Below are 16,528 nucleotides of genomic sequence, written 5' to 3'. Positions count from 1 at the left end.
CTATTTTGTTTATCTTCTCAAAGAACCATCTTTTAGTTTTATTGATCTTTGCTATCATTACATTCATTTTTTTTTCATTTATTTCTGATCTGATTTTTATGATTTCTTTCCTTCTGCTAACTTTGGGGTTTTCTTGTTCTTCTCTCTCTAATTGTTTTAGGTGCAAGGTTAGGTTGTTTATTCGAAATGTTTCCTGTTTCTTAAGGTTGGCTTCTATTGCTATAAACTTCCCTCTTAGAACTTCTTTTGCTGCATCCCATAGGTTTTGGGTTGTCTTGACTCCATTGTCATTTGTTTCTGGGTATTTTCTTATTTCCTCTTTGATTTCTTCAGTGATCACTTCGTTATTAAGTTGTTTATTGTTTAGCCTCCATGTGTTTGTATTTTTTACAGATCTTTTCCTATAATTGATATCTAGTCTCATAGCGTTGTGGTCGGAAAAGATACTTGATACAATTTCAATTTTCTTAAATTTACCAAGGCTTGATGTGTGACCCAAGATATGATCTATCCTTGAGATTGTTCCATGAGCACTTGAAAAAAATGTGTATTGTGTTGTGTTTGGATTGAATGTCCTATAAATATCAATTAAGCCCATCTTGTTTAATGTATCATTTAAAGCTTGTGTTTTCTTTTTTATTTTCATTTTAGATGATCTGTCCATTGGTGAAAGTGCGGTGTTAAAGTCCCCTATGATGAATGTGTTACTGTTGATTTTCCCTTTTATTGCTGTTAGCATTTGCCTTATGTATTGAGGTGCTCCTATGTTGGGTTCATAAATATTTACAATTGTTATATCTTCTTCTTGGATCGATCACTTGATCATTATGTACTGAACTTCTTTGTCTCCTCTAATAGTCTTTATTTTAAAGTCGATTTTGTCTGATATGGGAATTGCTACTCCAGCTTTCTTTTGATTTCCATTTGCATGGAATATCTTTTTCCATCCCCTTACTTTCAGTCTGTATGTGTCTCTAGGTCTGAAGTGGGTCTCTAGTAGACAGCATATATATGGGTCTTGTTCTTGTATCCATTCAGCCAATCTGTGTCTTTTGGTGGGAGCATTTAGTCCATTTACATTTAAGGTAATTATCGATATGTATGTATGTATTCCCATTTTCTAAATTGTTTTGGGTTCGTTATTGTTAGTCTTTTCCTTCTCTTGTGTTTCTTGGCTAGAGAAGTTGCTTTAGCATTTGTTGTAAAGCTGGTTTGCTGGTTCTCAACTCTCTCAGCTTTTGCTGGTCTGTAAATGTTTTAATTTCTCCCTCAAATCTGAATGTGATCCTTTCTGGGTAGAGTAATCTTGTTTGCAGGTGTTTCTCCTTCATCACTTTAAATATGTCCTGCCACTCCCTTCTGGCTTGCAGAGTTTCTGCTGAAAGATCAGCTGTTAACCTTATGGGGATTCCCTTGTTTTTATTTGTGGTTTTTCCCTTGCTGCCTTTAATATGTTTTCTTTGTATTTAATTTTTGACATTTTGATTAATATGTTTCTTGGTGCATTTCTCCTTGGATTTATCCTGTATGGGACTCTCTGTGCTTCCTGCACTTGATTAACTCTTTCCTTTCCCATATTAGGGAATTTTCAACTATAATCTCTTCAAATATTTTCTCAGTCCCTTTCTTTTTCTGTTCTTCTGGAACCCCTGTAATTCGAATGTTGGTGTATTTAATGTTGTGTCAGAGGTCTCTGAGTCTGTCCTCAGTTCTTTTCATTCTTGTTTCTTTACTCTGCTCTGCAGTAGTTATTTCCACTCTTTTATCTTCCAGGTCACTTATTCGTTCTTCTGCCTCAGTTATTCTGCTATTGATCCCATCTAGAGTATTTTTAATTTCATTTATTGTGTTGTTCATTGTTGTGTGTTTCATTTTTAGTTCTTCTAGGTCCTTGTTAATTGTTCCTTGCATTTTGTCTATACTATTTCCAAGATTTTGGATCATCTTTACTATCATTATTCTGAATTCTTTTTCAGGTAGACGGCCTTTTTCCTCTTCATTTGTTAGGTCTGGTGGGTTTTTATCTTGCTCCTTCATCTGCTGTATTTTTTCTGTCTTCTCATTTTGCTTATCTTACTGTGTTTGGGGTCTACTTTTTGCAGGCTGCAAGTTCGTAGTTCCCATTGTTTTTGGTGTCTGTCCATAGTGGCTAAGTTTGGTTCAATGGGTTATGTAGGCTCCCTGGTGGAGGGGACTAGTGCCTGTGTTCTGGTGGATGAGGCTGGATCTTGTCTTTCTGGTGGGCAGGTCCCTGTCTGGTGGTGTGTTTTGGGGTGTCTGTGGACTTATTATGATTTTAGACAGCCTCTCTGCTAATGGGTGGGGTTGTGTTCCTGTTTTGCTAGTTGTTTGGTATAGGGTGTCCAGCACTGTAGCTTGCTAGTCATAGAGTGAACCTGGGTGCTGGCGTTGAGATGGAGATCTCTGGGAGATTTTCGCCATTTGATATTATGTGGAGCTGGGAGGTCTCTTGTTGACCAGTGTCCTGAAGTTGGCTATCCCACCTCAGAGGCACAGCACTGACTCCTGGCTGCAGCACCAAGAGCCTTTCATCCACACGGCTCAGAATAAAAGGGAGAAAATGTAGAAAGAAAGAATTAGTAGAAGTAGAAAGAAAGAAAGAAAGAAAGAAGAAAAGAAGGAAAGAAAGAAAGGAGGGAAGGAGGGAGGGAGGAAGGAAGGAAGGAAGGAGGGAAGGAAGGAAAAAAGAAAGAATGTATATAAAGTAAAATAAAATAAAATATAATAAAGTTATTAAAATAAAAAGCAATTATTAAGAAAAAAATTTTTAAAAAAACGGATGGATAGAACCCTAGGACAAATGGTGGAAGCAAAGCTATACAGACAAAATCTCACATAGAAGCATACACATGCACACTCACAAAAAGAGGAAAAGGAGAAAAATCATAAATCTTGCTCTCAAAGTCCACCTCCTCAATTTGGGATGATTTGTGGTCTATTCATGTATTCCACAGATGCAGGGTACATCAAGTTGATTGTGGAGCTTTAATCCACTGCTTCTGAGGCTGCTGGGAGAAATTTCCCTTTCTCTTCTTTGTTCTCACAGTTCCCAGGGGCTCAGCTTTGGATTTGGCCCCGCCTGTGCATGTAGGTCGCCAGAGGGCTTCTGTTTTTCGCTCAGACAGGACAAGGTTAAAGGAGCCGCTGCTTCGGGGACTCTGGCTCACTCAGGTGGGGGGAGCGAGGGGCATGGAGTGCAGGGGAAACCTGTGGCAGCAGAGGCCGAAGTGCTGTTGCACCAGCCTGAGGCGTGCCGTGCGTTCTCCCAGGGAAGTTGTCCTTGGGTCCTGGAACTCTGGCAGTGGCGGGCTGCTCAGGCTCCCCGAAAGGGAGTTGTGGATAGTGATGGGTGCTCGCACACAGGCTTCTTGGTGACGGCAGCAGCAGCCTTAGCGTCTCCTGCCCATCTCTGGGATACGCGCTTTTAGCCGTGGCTCACGCCCATCTCTGGAGCTCCTTTAAGCAGCGCTCTTAATCCCCTCTCCTGGCGCACCAGGAAACAAAGAGGGAAGAAAAAGTCTCTTGCCTCTTCGGTAGCTCCAGACCTTTTCCCAGACTCCCTCCCGGCTAGCCGTCTTGTACTAACCCCTTCAGGCTGTGTTCACACCACTAACACGAGTCCTCTCCCTGCACTCCAACCAAAGCCCAAGCCTCAGCTCGCAGCCCCGCCCACCCCAGTGGTGAGCAGACAAGCCTCTCGGGCTGGTGAGTGCTGGTCGGCACCGATCCCCTGTGCGGGAATCTCCCTATTTTGCCCTTATCACCCCTGTTGCTGTGCTCTCCTCTGCGGCTCTGAAGCTCCCCCCCTCCGCCACCCACCGTCTCCTCCTGCAAAGGGGCTTCCTAGTGTGTGGAAACCTTTCCTCCTTCACAGCTCCCTCCCACTGGTGCAGGTCCCATCCCTATTATTTTGTCTCTGTTTTTTCTTTTTTCTTCTGCCCTACCCAGGTTCGTGGGGAGATTTTTGCCTTTTGGGAGGTCTGAGGTCTTCTGCCAGCGTTCAGTAGGTGTCCTGTAGGAGTTGTTCCACGTGTAGATGTATTTCTGGTGTATTGTTAGAAGGTGCCTGAATTTCAGTGACACGTTACTTTAGGATCTGGGTGGCAACTTCAGGAACATTCCTCTCTAGCTCCAAACACAGTTTTAAGTTTCTGCTGTCAGATGTCCCTCCGGGTGAGACGGTTCTTAGGGCATAATTTCCACCATATTCTTGGTCTGCTGGCTTTCTGGATGAAGTCGCTATTCTAGAGTGCTGCTTAAAGGAGCTCCAGAGACGGCCATGAGCCGGGGCTATCAGCACGGACCCCAGAGACGGGCATGAGACACTAAGGCTGCTGCTACCACCAAGAAGCCTGTGAGCAAGCACAGCTCACTACCCACACCACCCTCCTGGGAGCCTGTGCAGCCCATCACTACCAGGGTCCCGTGATGCAGGGACAACTTCCCCGGGAGAATGCATGGCATACCTCAGGCTGATGCACTGTCCTGCTGGCCTCTGCTGCCGCAGGCTTGCCCCACATCTGTACCCCTCCCTGCCTCCAGCCTGAGTGAGCTAGAGCCCCTGAAGGAGCTGCTCCTCTAACCCTGTCCTGTCTGAGCAAAGAACAGAAACCCCCAGGTGACCTACATGCAGAGGCGAGTCCAAATCTAAAGCTGAACCCCGGGAGCTGTGTGAACAAAGAAGAGAAAGGGAAATTTCTCCCAGCAGCTTCAGAAGCAGTGGATTAAAGCTCCACAATCAACTTGATGTACGCTGCATCTGTGGTATACCTGAATAGAAAATGAATCATCCCAAATTGAGGAGGTGGACTTTGGGAGCAAAGATAAATTATTTTTTCCCCTTTTTCTCTTTTTGTGAGTGTGTATGTCTATGCTTCTGTGTGTGATTTTGTCTGTACAGCTTTGCTGTCACCATTTGTCCTAGGGTTCTGTCCAACAATTTTTTGTCTTTTTTTTTAACTTTTAAAAATTGTTTTCTTAATACTTATTTTTTATATTAATAACTTTATTTTATTTTATATTTTCTTTCTTTCTTTCTTTCTTTCTTTCATTTCTTTATTTTTTCTCCCTTTTATTCTGAGCCATGTGGATGAAGGGTTCTTGCTGCTCAAGCCAGGAGTCAATGCTGTGCCTCTGAGCTGAGAGAGCCAATGTCAGGACACTGATCCACAAGAGACCTTCCAGCTCCACATAATATAAAATGGTGAAAGTCTCCCAGAGATCCCCGTCTCAAAAACAACACCCAGCTTCACTCAACAACCAGCAAGCTACAGTGCTGGACACACTTTGCCAAACAACAAGGAAGACAAGAACACAAACCCATCCATTAGCAGAGAGGCTGCCTAAAATCATAATAAGGCCACAGACACCGCAAAACACAGCACCAGACATGAACCTTCCCACCACAAATACATGATCCAGCCTCATCCACCAGAACACAGGCAGTAGTCCACTCCATCAGGAACCCTACACAACACACTGAACCAAACTTAACCACTAGGGACAGACACCAAACACAATTGGAACTATGAACCTGCAACCTGCGAAAGGAGACCCCAAACACAGTAAGATAAGCAAAATAAGAAGACAGAAAAACACACAGCAGATGAAGGAGCAAAATAAAAACCCACCAGACCTAACAAATGAAGAGGAAAAAGGCAGTCTACCTGAAAAAGAATTCAGAATAATGATAGTAAAGATGACCCAAAATCTTGGAAATAGAATACAGAAAATACAAGAAACATTTAACAAGGACCTAGAAGAACTAAAGAGCAAACAAGCAATGATAAACAACACAATAAATGAAATTAAAAATCCTCTAGAAAGGATCAATTGCACAATAACTGAGGAGGAAGATCAGATAAGTGACCTGGAAGATAAAATAGTGGAAATAAATACTGCAGAGAAAAATAAAGAGAAAAGAATGAAAAGAACTGAAGATAGTCTCAGAAGCCACTGACACAACATTAAATGCACCAAAATTAGAATTATAGGGGTCACAGAAGAAGAAGAGAAAAAGGAAGGGACTGAGAAAATATTTCAAGAGATTATAGTTGAAAACTTCCCTAATATGGGAAAGGAAATTGTAAATCAAGTCCAGGAAGCACAGAGAGGCCCATACAGGATAAATCCAAGGAAAAACATGCCAAGACACATATTAATCAAACTATCAAAAATTAAATACAAAGAAAACATATTAAAAGCAGCAAGGGGAAAACAACAAATAACACACAAGGGAATCTGCATAAGGTTAACAGCTGATCTTTCAGCAGAAACTCTGCAAGCCAGAAGGGAGTGGCAGGACATATTTAAAGTGATAAAGGAGAAAAACCTACAACCAAGATTACTCTACCCAGCAAAGATCTCATTCAGATTGGATAGAGAAATTAAAAGCTTTACAGACAAGCAAAAGTTGAGAGAGATCAGCACCACAAAACCAGCTTTACAACAAATGCTAAAGGAACTTCTCTAGGCAGGAATCACAAGAGAAGGAAAAGACCTACAATAACAAACCCAAAACAATTAAGAAAATGCGGATAGGAATATACATATCAATAGTTACTTTAAATGTAAATGGATTAAATGTGCCCACCAAAAGACAGAGACTGGCTGAATGGATAAAAAAACAAGACCCATATATATGGTGTCTACAAGAGACCCACTTCAGACCTAGGAACACAGACACACTGAAAGTGAGGGGATGCAAAAAGATATTCCATGCAAATGGAAATCAAAAGAAAGCTGGAGTAGCAATTCCCATATCAGACAAAATCGACTTTAAAATAAAGACTATTAGAGGAGACAAAGAAGTTCAGTACATAATGATCAAGTGATCGATCCAAGAAGAAGATATAAGAATTGTAAATATTTATGCACCCAACATAGGAGCACCTCAATACATAAGGCAAATACTAACAGCCATAAAAGGGGAAATCGACAGTAACAAAATAATAGTAGGGGACTTTAACACCCCACTTTCACCAATGGACAGATCATCCAAAATGAAAAATATGGAAACACAAGCTTTAAATGATACATTAAAAAAGATGGACTTAATTGATAGATATAGGGCATTCCATCCAAAAACAACAGAATACACATTCTTCTCAAGTGCTCATGGATCATTCTCCAGGATAGACCATATCTTGGGTCACAAATCAAGCCTGGTAAATTTAAGAAAATTGAAATCATATCAAGTATATTTTCTGACCTCAGTGCTATGAGAGTAGATATCAATTACAGGAAAAGATCTGTAAAAAATACAAACACATGGAGGCTAAACAATACACTACTTAATAACCAAGTGATCACTGAAGAAATCAAAGAGGAAATCAAAAATTACCTATAAACAAATGACAGTGGAGATACGATGCTCCAGAACCTATGGGATGCAGCAAAAGCAGTTCTAAGAGGGAATTTTATAGCAAAACAGTCCTACCTTAAGAAACAGGAAAATCTCAAATAAACAACCTAACCTTGCACTTAAAACAATTAGAGAAAGAAGAACAAAAAAAACCCATTTTAGCAGAAGGAAAGAAATCATAAAGATCAGTTCAGAAATAAATGAAACAGAAATGGAAACGATAGCAAATTTCAATAAAACTAAAAGCTGGTTCTTTGAGAAAATGAACAAAATTGATAAACCATTAGCCAGACTCATCAAGAAAAAAAGGGAGAAGACTCAAATCAACATAATTAGAAATGAAAAAGGAGAAGTAACAACTGACACTGCAGAAATACAAAGGATTATGAGGGACTACTACAAGCAACTCTATGCCAATAAAATGGACAACCTGGAAGAAATGAACAAATTCTTAGAAGTGTAGAACCTGGCATGACTGAACCAGGAAGAAATAGAAAATATGAACAGACCAATCACAAGCACTGATATTGAAACTGTGATTAAAAATCTTCCAACAAACAAAAGCCCAGGACCAGTTTGCTTCACAGGCGAATTCTATCAAACATTTAGAGAAGAGCTAACACCTATCCTTCTCAAACTCTTCCAAAATAGAGCAGTGTTAGAAACATGCCCAAACTCTTTCTATTAGACCACCATCACCCTGATACCAAAACCAGACAAATATGTCACAAAGAAAGCAACTACAGGCCAATATCACTGATGAACATAGATGCAAAAATCCTCAACAAAATATTAGCAAACAGAATCCAACAGCACATTAAAGGATCATACACCATTACCAAGTGGGGTTTATTCCAGGTATGCAAGGAGTCTTCAATGTACGCAAATCAATCAATGTGATAAACCATATTAACAAATTGAAGGAGAAAATCCATATGATCATCTCAGTAGACATAGAGAAAGCTTTTGACAAAATTCAACACCCATTTATGATATAAACCCTGCAGAAAGTAGCCATAGAGGGAACTTCCCCTAAGATAATAAAGGCCATATATGACAAACCCACAGCCAACATCATCCTCAGTGGTGAAATACTGAAACCATTTCCACTAAGATCAGGAAGAAGACAAGGTTGCCCACTCTCACCACTCTTATTCATCATAGTTTTGGAAATTTTAGCCACAGCAAACAAAGAAGAAAAGGAAATAAAAGGAATCCAAATCGTAAAAGAAGAAGTAAAGCTGTCACTGTTTGCAGATGACATGATACTATACATAGAGAATCCTAAAGATGCTACCAGAAAACTACTAGAGCTAATCAATGAATTTGGTAAAGTAGCAGGATACAAAATTAATGCACAGTAATCTCTGGCATTCCTATACATTAATGATGAAAAATCTGAAAGTGAAATTAGGAAAACACTCCCATTTACCATTGCTACAAAAAGAATAAAATATCTAGGAATAAACCTACCTAAGGAGACAAAAACCTGTATGCAGAAAATTATAAGACAGTGATGAAAGAAATTAAAGATGATACAAATAGATGGAGAGATATACCATATTCTTGGACTGGAAAAATCAACATTGTGAAAATGACTCTACTACCCAAAGCAATCTACAGATTCAATGCAATCCCTATCAAACTACGACTGGCATTTTTCACAGAACTAGAACAAAAAATTTCATAATTTGTATGGAAACACAAAAGACCCCGAATAGCCAAAGCAATCTTGAGAACGAAAAATGGAGCTGGAGGAATCAGGCTCGCCCTCCTCAGAATATACCACGAAGCTACAGTAATCAAGAGAGTATGATACTGGCACAAAAACAGAAAGATAGATGAATGGAACAGGATAGAAAGTCCAGAGATAATCCCACGCATATATGGTCACCTTATCTTTGATAAATGAGGCAAGGATTTACAGTGGAGAAAAGACAGCCCTTTTAATAAGTGGTGCTGGGAAAACTGGACAGGTACATGTAAAAGTATTAAATTAGAACACTCCCTAACACCATATACAAAAATAAACTCGAAATGGATTAAAGACCTAAATATAAGGCCAGATACTATAAAACTCTTAGAGGAAAACATAGGCAGAACACTCTATCACATAAATCACAACAAGATCCTTTATGACCCACCTCCTAGAGAAATGGAAATAAAAACAAAAATAAACAAATGGGATCTAATGAAACTTCAATGCTTTGTCAGAGCAAAGGAAACCATAAACAAGATGAAAAGACAACCCTCAGAATGGGAGAAAATATTTGCAAATGAAGCAGCTGACAAAGGATTAATTTCCAAAATTTACAAGCAGCTCATGCAGCTCAATATCAAAAAAGCAAACAACCCAATCCAAAAATGGACAGAAGACCTAAGTAGACATTTCTCCAAAGAAGATATATAAATTGCCAACAAACACATGAAAGAATGCTCAACATCATTAATCGTTAGAGAAATGCAAATCAAAACTACAATGAGATATCATCTCACACTGGTCAGAATGGCCATCATCAAGAAATCTAGAAAAAATAAATGCCGGACAAAGTGTGGAGAAAAGGGAACACTCTTGCACTGTTGGTGGGAATGTAAGTTGATACAGCCACTGTGGAGAACAGTATGGAAGTTCCTTAAAAAACTAAGAATAGAACTACCATACGACCCAGCAATCCCACTACTGGGCATATCCCCTGAGAAAACCATAATTCAAAAAGAGTCATGTACCAAAATGTTCATTGCAGCTCTATTTACGATAGCCATGACATGGAAGCAACCTAAGTGTCCATCAACAGATGAATGGATAAAGAAGATGTGGGACATATATGCAATGGAATATTACTCAGCCATAAAAAAAACGAAATTGAGTTATTTGTAGTGAGGGGGATGGACCTAGCATCTGTCATACAGAGTGAAGTCAGAAAGGGAAAAACAAATACCCTATGCTAACACATATATATGGAATCTAAGAAAAACAAGTCATGAAGAACCTGGGGCGAGACGGGAATAAAGACACAGATCTTCTAGAGAATGGACTTGGGGATATGGGGAGGGGTAAGGGTAACCTGTGACAAAGTGAGAGAGTGGCATGGACATATATACACTACCAAATGTAAAATAGATAGCTAGTGGTAAGCAGCTGCATAGCACAGGGAGATCAGCTCGGTGGTTTGTGACCACCTAGATAGGGAGGTTGGGAGGGAGGGAGTTGCAAGAGGGAAGAGATATGGGAACATATGTATATGTATAACTGATTCACTTTGTTATAAAGCAGAAACTAACACACCATTGTAAAGCAATTATACTCCAATAAACATGTTTAAAAAAAAATTACGCTTGTGCAGAGCTTTCCCATCAATGTGTCTCAGGTAGCTTACAGGTGTATGCCTTGCAGATGTGCTACCTTGGGATAGTAGGGACTCCAAGCCTTCAGCATCCTTATTGGCTAACCTGAATAAATTTTACAATATTCCTTTTTTTTAATCTTGACTTTAATGGCAGGAAAGTATATCTTGACTTAAAAAGGTAGAAAAGCCTTGCATTACGAAGATTATTTCTCACATAATCTTTGCTTAAAACAAGTTCTGTCTTTGATTATTTTCTACTTATATTCCCTAATATATTTATACTATAATTAAATTCAAATGTTTCACATGTAACTCCATGATAAATCTATTGCGGAAGCAACATCCAGAAGAATTAGCTCTGAGAGTCCTCATGAGAAGCTCAAGTTTACATTAATCAAGTACATCTTTTTACATTGAGTTATAGAATTTCTGAGAAAGAATTCTTGCCTTTTCAATCATCAAACAAACACTCTACCACTCTCAGAAAAAGTGAGTTCCTTAATCTGTGTATCACCAGATGACCCACAGGACACTGAAGCACAAAATCAAAGGGATTCAAAATTGTTTTTTTTCCCCTAAAATGAACACAATTCTAAATGCCTTGCCCTCATCACCATTACTGTGCCCCTCACCCACACCTTCCCACTAAATATTCCTTTGTTTGCTCTGCTGAAAGTCATTTAACAATAAGCAAAGCCTTTCATTATACAAAATATAGGGAGGTCTGGTGATGAAAGACATGGGACTTTAAGAATTAATAAGCACATTTTATAAACCTACTGACATAACTGTTTGTACCAAGAATTTCTTTTTTTTCTGGAAGGCTTTACTTCATCAGATCTTTTCTTAAGATATGATTTTTATGAGGGAAGACTTGGTACATCATGATCATGCAAATGCTGAAAAGGACTTCCTTTGAATATATGAAAGGGGAAACAAGAGATTAAACAAATACAAGCCTGAGCTATGTTTATCACTGTTTTCATAGATGATCATTCTAGCAACATACACAGCTCAGATTTCAAGTTTCACAACCAGAGTAAGGAGCCACTAAATAGAAGGATTTGCCAAATAGAGAGTAGGAAAAACGCTCCATAACCAAATCATTTTTTTTTAAATCAATATGACCTCCAACAACTATTCTACTTAATGGAAATATTTATTTTTAATCAAAGTATACTAACATAATACACAGATATCTCATAACATAATGATTGTACTAAGATTATTACTAAAGAGATACTTGTTTTGATTCCCATCACAGACTTCTGAATAGTTTTAGAGGAAACACCTTCAAATGTCAAAAGATAAGGTGGTTGCTTGCTTTATACCTTATTAAACCACCTTCAACTCCATCATCTGCCATTGTTCTTACTTCCCCGGGCTTGGAGATGCTCTGAGATCTGAAAATCTAATGTCTGAAATCTAAGAGAAATATGACTACTGAACTCTTACCATGGAAAGAACAAAAGCAAACTGAGCTAAAGATTCAATCATTTAGTTTTAAAGCAACAGTGGCCATAACATAAGGATTTTCTCATCACACAAGTTATTCACTAATTTAATTCCCATGAAACATGAATGTTGGACATTCCTAATGTATTTAGATAAGTTGATTTCATATAGATAAGATTTCCTATTAGTTAAAGAGTTAGTTGTCATTGACCTACAAATTAAGAGAAAGGTAGAAGGAAGAAATATGGTTAGGGTTGGCTTGAAAATAGCTCCTCTTGGGAGTTCCCTGGTTGCCTAATGGTTAGGATTCTGGGCTTTCTCTGCCATGGCCCAGGTTCAGTCCCTGGTCAGGGAACTAAGATCCTACAAGCCTCGCAGCACAGCCAAAAATAAATAAATAAACAAACAAACAAATAAATAAACTTCCCTTTCAGAGATCTTCCTCATCTTATAAAATAAGTTAATTAATAAAAGTTTTAAGAATGGTTCAGTAATTTTGACAGAGAACAACCAGTTTGATAACTCTTAAAATTTCCACATGAAAGTTCTAAGATACACTAAATAAAATATCTATCAATTATTTTTTTAAAAATATTTAAATTTGAATTTACCTAAAATTAACAAAATTATTTCGCTATTTTATCATTTCCAACAGTAGCAAAAGGCATGCTCTATAATTTGAAATGGGCAAATTTGGCATATGGACCTTAGATAACAATTCTGCACCAGAAGATTTAAAAGAAAGTGGCGAAGCCCTGGGAATACAAAGCAGCAATTACTAGAAACCCTTTTGGGTTCATCAAGAAAAAACTTTCACGTTCCTGAACATACGGACCTAACCAAAAAAAAAAAAAAATCTATGATAACAGTTTTCAAATTCTGAGTTAGGTCGTCAAATGGCAGTCTGGAAAGCTACAGAATAATAGGCACTCTTAATTGTTTTGTTTTGTTTTGTTTTGCGGTACGCGGGCCTCTCACTGCTGTGGCCTCTCCCGTTGCGGAGCACAGGCTCCGGACGCGCAGGCTCAGCGACCATGGCTCACGGGCCCAGCCACTCCGCAGCATGTGGGATCTTCCCGGACCGGGTCACGAGCCTGTGTCCCCTGCATCGGCAGGCGGACTCCCTGGGAAGCCCTTAATTGTTTATTTATTTTCTGATGATAGTAGTTTTAAATAAGTGATTTGAAATCTAAGTCCCAAGGATTGTATATGTGCTTGGTCTCTTGTATAGGCTTATAAAGTTGCTGGAAGCTTCACCAGAAGGAACATAACTCATTAGATCTGAGGTTCTATCTCGGCTGTGCGATTTCAGAAGAAATACCACTTAAATATCTAATTCTAATTTTTATCATCCAAATAAAATGGGTGATATTTACAAGGGTCCTTAAAACACTATTCTTCTGTAGTCTTCTCAGCAATGTAAGTTACTTTAATTGGAACACACCCTGAAGCTTAACACACCCTTTAATAGCCTGGTGGGAGGAGGTTATTGAATGAACTTTATGTACCGAGCTATCAAAGAGCCTCTGAGAGATTGATCAGCAAGTGAAAAATCTCACCTTCTTATTTAAAAAGGCAAGTTATGGGCTTCCCTGGTGGCGCAGTGGTTGAGAGTCCGCCTGCCGATGCAGGGGACACGGGTTCGTGCCCCGGTCCGGGAAGATCCCATATGCCGTGGAGCGGCTGGGCCCGTGAGCCATGGCCGCTGAGCCTGAGCGTCTGGAGCCTGTGCTCCGCAATGGGAGAGGCCACAGCAGTGAGAGGCCTGTGTACCACAAAAAATAAAAATAAATAAATAAATAAAAATAAAAAGGCAAGTTATTAGTTTAGCCATTACTTCAAGTCAGTCACATATTCTCAACATTCTCCTCTTTGCCTGAGAACACAGATAATACAGGAAAATTGAGGGAAAAAGCCCAAGTCCCATTGCTTTGTGAATGTCTTTGAGCTTATTTGTATGTGCCCTCATGCCTATGTCCCTGCTCTTATCCTCCTGTCATTTATCAAATTTAATTGCTTATTTGTTGTCTGTATTTCAGGTATGTCCACAAATTCCATGATAGCAGAAAGCTGACAAGTCTTGTTCACTCTTCTATCTCTAACATATAGCACAGGTCCTAGATCTTAGTAGGTAATCAATTGAATTATTGAAAGTGAATTGACAAAAGATTGATCCTTAAGAATGTTACATTAGTAACTTGGTATTTTAAGGTAAGCCTGATTCACAATGTATCTATGCTGAGAGAGATCAGTAAGATCTTCAAACAACACCAAGCCTCACTTTTCCAATATTTATTTATCATTCCTCTAAGCCAGAACTATGAAAGGGAATGAAAGGCCATCAACAGCTTCTCTCTCTCCACCTGCATTCAGGGCTAACTATCAGTGAAATGATCAAAAAGCAGTCAGGCAGCAGGAGAGAAGAGACTAATGAAGCTTTGACACAATCTAATAGCCACAGGTCCTGACTCAGGATAGTTTGAAGAGAGTATTCACAAGATGCCAGTCATATTATTTCTGCTCTGAAATTTCCTTTGACCAAGCATGCTAAACAAAACAAAAGAAAACAAAATTAAAGATTTTACATTCTACCTTAAAAATGAAAAAGCAAGAATTTATATTTTAGGTATTGAAAAACTATACTGGGCTTCCGTGGTGGCACATTGGTTGAGAGTCCGCCTGCTGATGCAGGGGACTATGGGTTCGTGCCCCAGTCCGGGAGGATCCCACATGCCACGGAGCTGCTGGGCCCATAAGCCATGGCCGCGGAGCCTGTGCTCCGCAACGGGAGAGGCCACAACATTGAGGGCCCCGCGTACCGCAAAAAAAAAACCCCAAAACAAACAAAAAAACCTATACTGTATCCTTACCTTTGTGTTTTACATGTGCTTTGTGTATTTCCAAGTGGATTGTGCATGTGTGTGTTGCAGAGGGTGAATATATGCCTTCACTCACATGCATATACCTGCATATATGTGTAGGCAACAGTAAATGTGGGGACAGTAAACAAGGGCTTGTGGTACAGAAGAAATGACAGTGCTTTACAAGCTTTACTGCCTTTCCTAGTATTGTTTATATACCCTGGGGGAAGTATTTCCAACCTGTACAGGATGTGGACAAGAAAATAGAAGGTTAGAGCTTTGCAAATGCATTTGTAATAGGACAAGTAGACTTGCAAACCCTATGCTAACATTTATGATTTTTAATGTATTCTTGCATTTTCTGCTTTTCAACAAGGGAGAAAGATTTAATGAATATGGATTTGTTGTAGGGAAGAAACGTGGAGTACAGTAGTTATTACATATTGGCATTTCAGCCCAGAATTCCACCTACTATTTGATTAGACTGAATTCCATTTAACTTTCTAAGAAGGAACAAATAAATACTCAAAGTCCTACCTGCAGGGACTTCCCTGGTGGCGCAGTTGTTAAGAATCCACCTGCCAATACAGGGGACACGGGTTTGAGCCCTGGTCCGGGAAGATCCCACATGCCGCGGAGCAACTAAGCCCATGCGCCATAACTAGTGAGCCTGTGCTGTAGAGCCCGCGAGCCACAACTACTGAGCCTGTGTGCCACAACTACTGAAGCCCACGTGCCTACAGCCCGTGCTCCACAACAAGAGAAGCCACCACAATGAGAAGCCCGTTCACCACAACAAAGAGTAACCCCGCTTGCCGCAACTAGAGAATGCCCGCGCGCAGCAATGAAGACCAAATGCAGCCAAAAATAAACAACAAATAAATAAATTTAGTAAAAAAAAAAAATCCTACCTACATCCTCCATTAGATAATCCATTTTCTGTAACTATTTCCTAAACCATAGTAATGACTTAGTAATGGTTTAGCATTTAATCACTTAGAAAGCGCTATCTGACATGAAACCTCTGTCCACACCTGTCAAAACTCTGCTCACCTACCAAGCCTCAGCTCAAGTTCTGCTTTTCAGCCTTGCTTTCCTGCATTCCCTAGATTGCTAGGAATTAATGCCTCTTTTTCTCCAGCCTGTATATGGGTATTCTGCTCTCCCTCTCTAAGAGCAGGCTACGTTTGCAGTGGCTGGGGGGTGAGGGGGCGGGGTCTTATTGCTGTAACACTGCTAGGGAGCAATCTAAGTCTGAAGTTAATTAACAGGAAGCCCATCTGTGTAAAGATGTGAGTCACATTCTTGAATATACCCCTTATCAGAAATAAAGGTAATGCTTTACCTCCCATCTACTTTATTCCTTTGTCCTATTTCTAATTTCTTTAGAGAAAAATGGGGTGTGATGTATCCAGTCTTTAAAAGACCCCAACTGACTCGCAATGAGCTCCTGCCTGCAGTTACTCAATCTCCCCGATGAC

Source organism: Monodon monoceros, unplaced genomic scaffold (genome assembly GCF_005190385.1).
Source record: "Monodon monoceros isolate NGI ecotype Baffin Bay Population unplaced genomic scaffold, NGI_Narwhal_1 Super_Scaffold_6, whole genome shotgun sequence".
NCBI lineage: Eukaryota > Metazoa > Chordata > Mammalia > Artiodactyla > Monodontidae > Monodon > Monodon monoceros.
Note: the sequence above shows the minus strand (reverse complement) of the source record.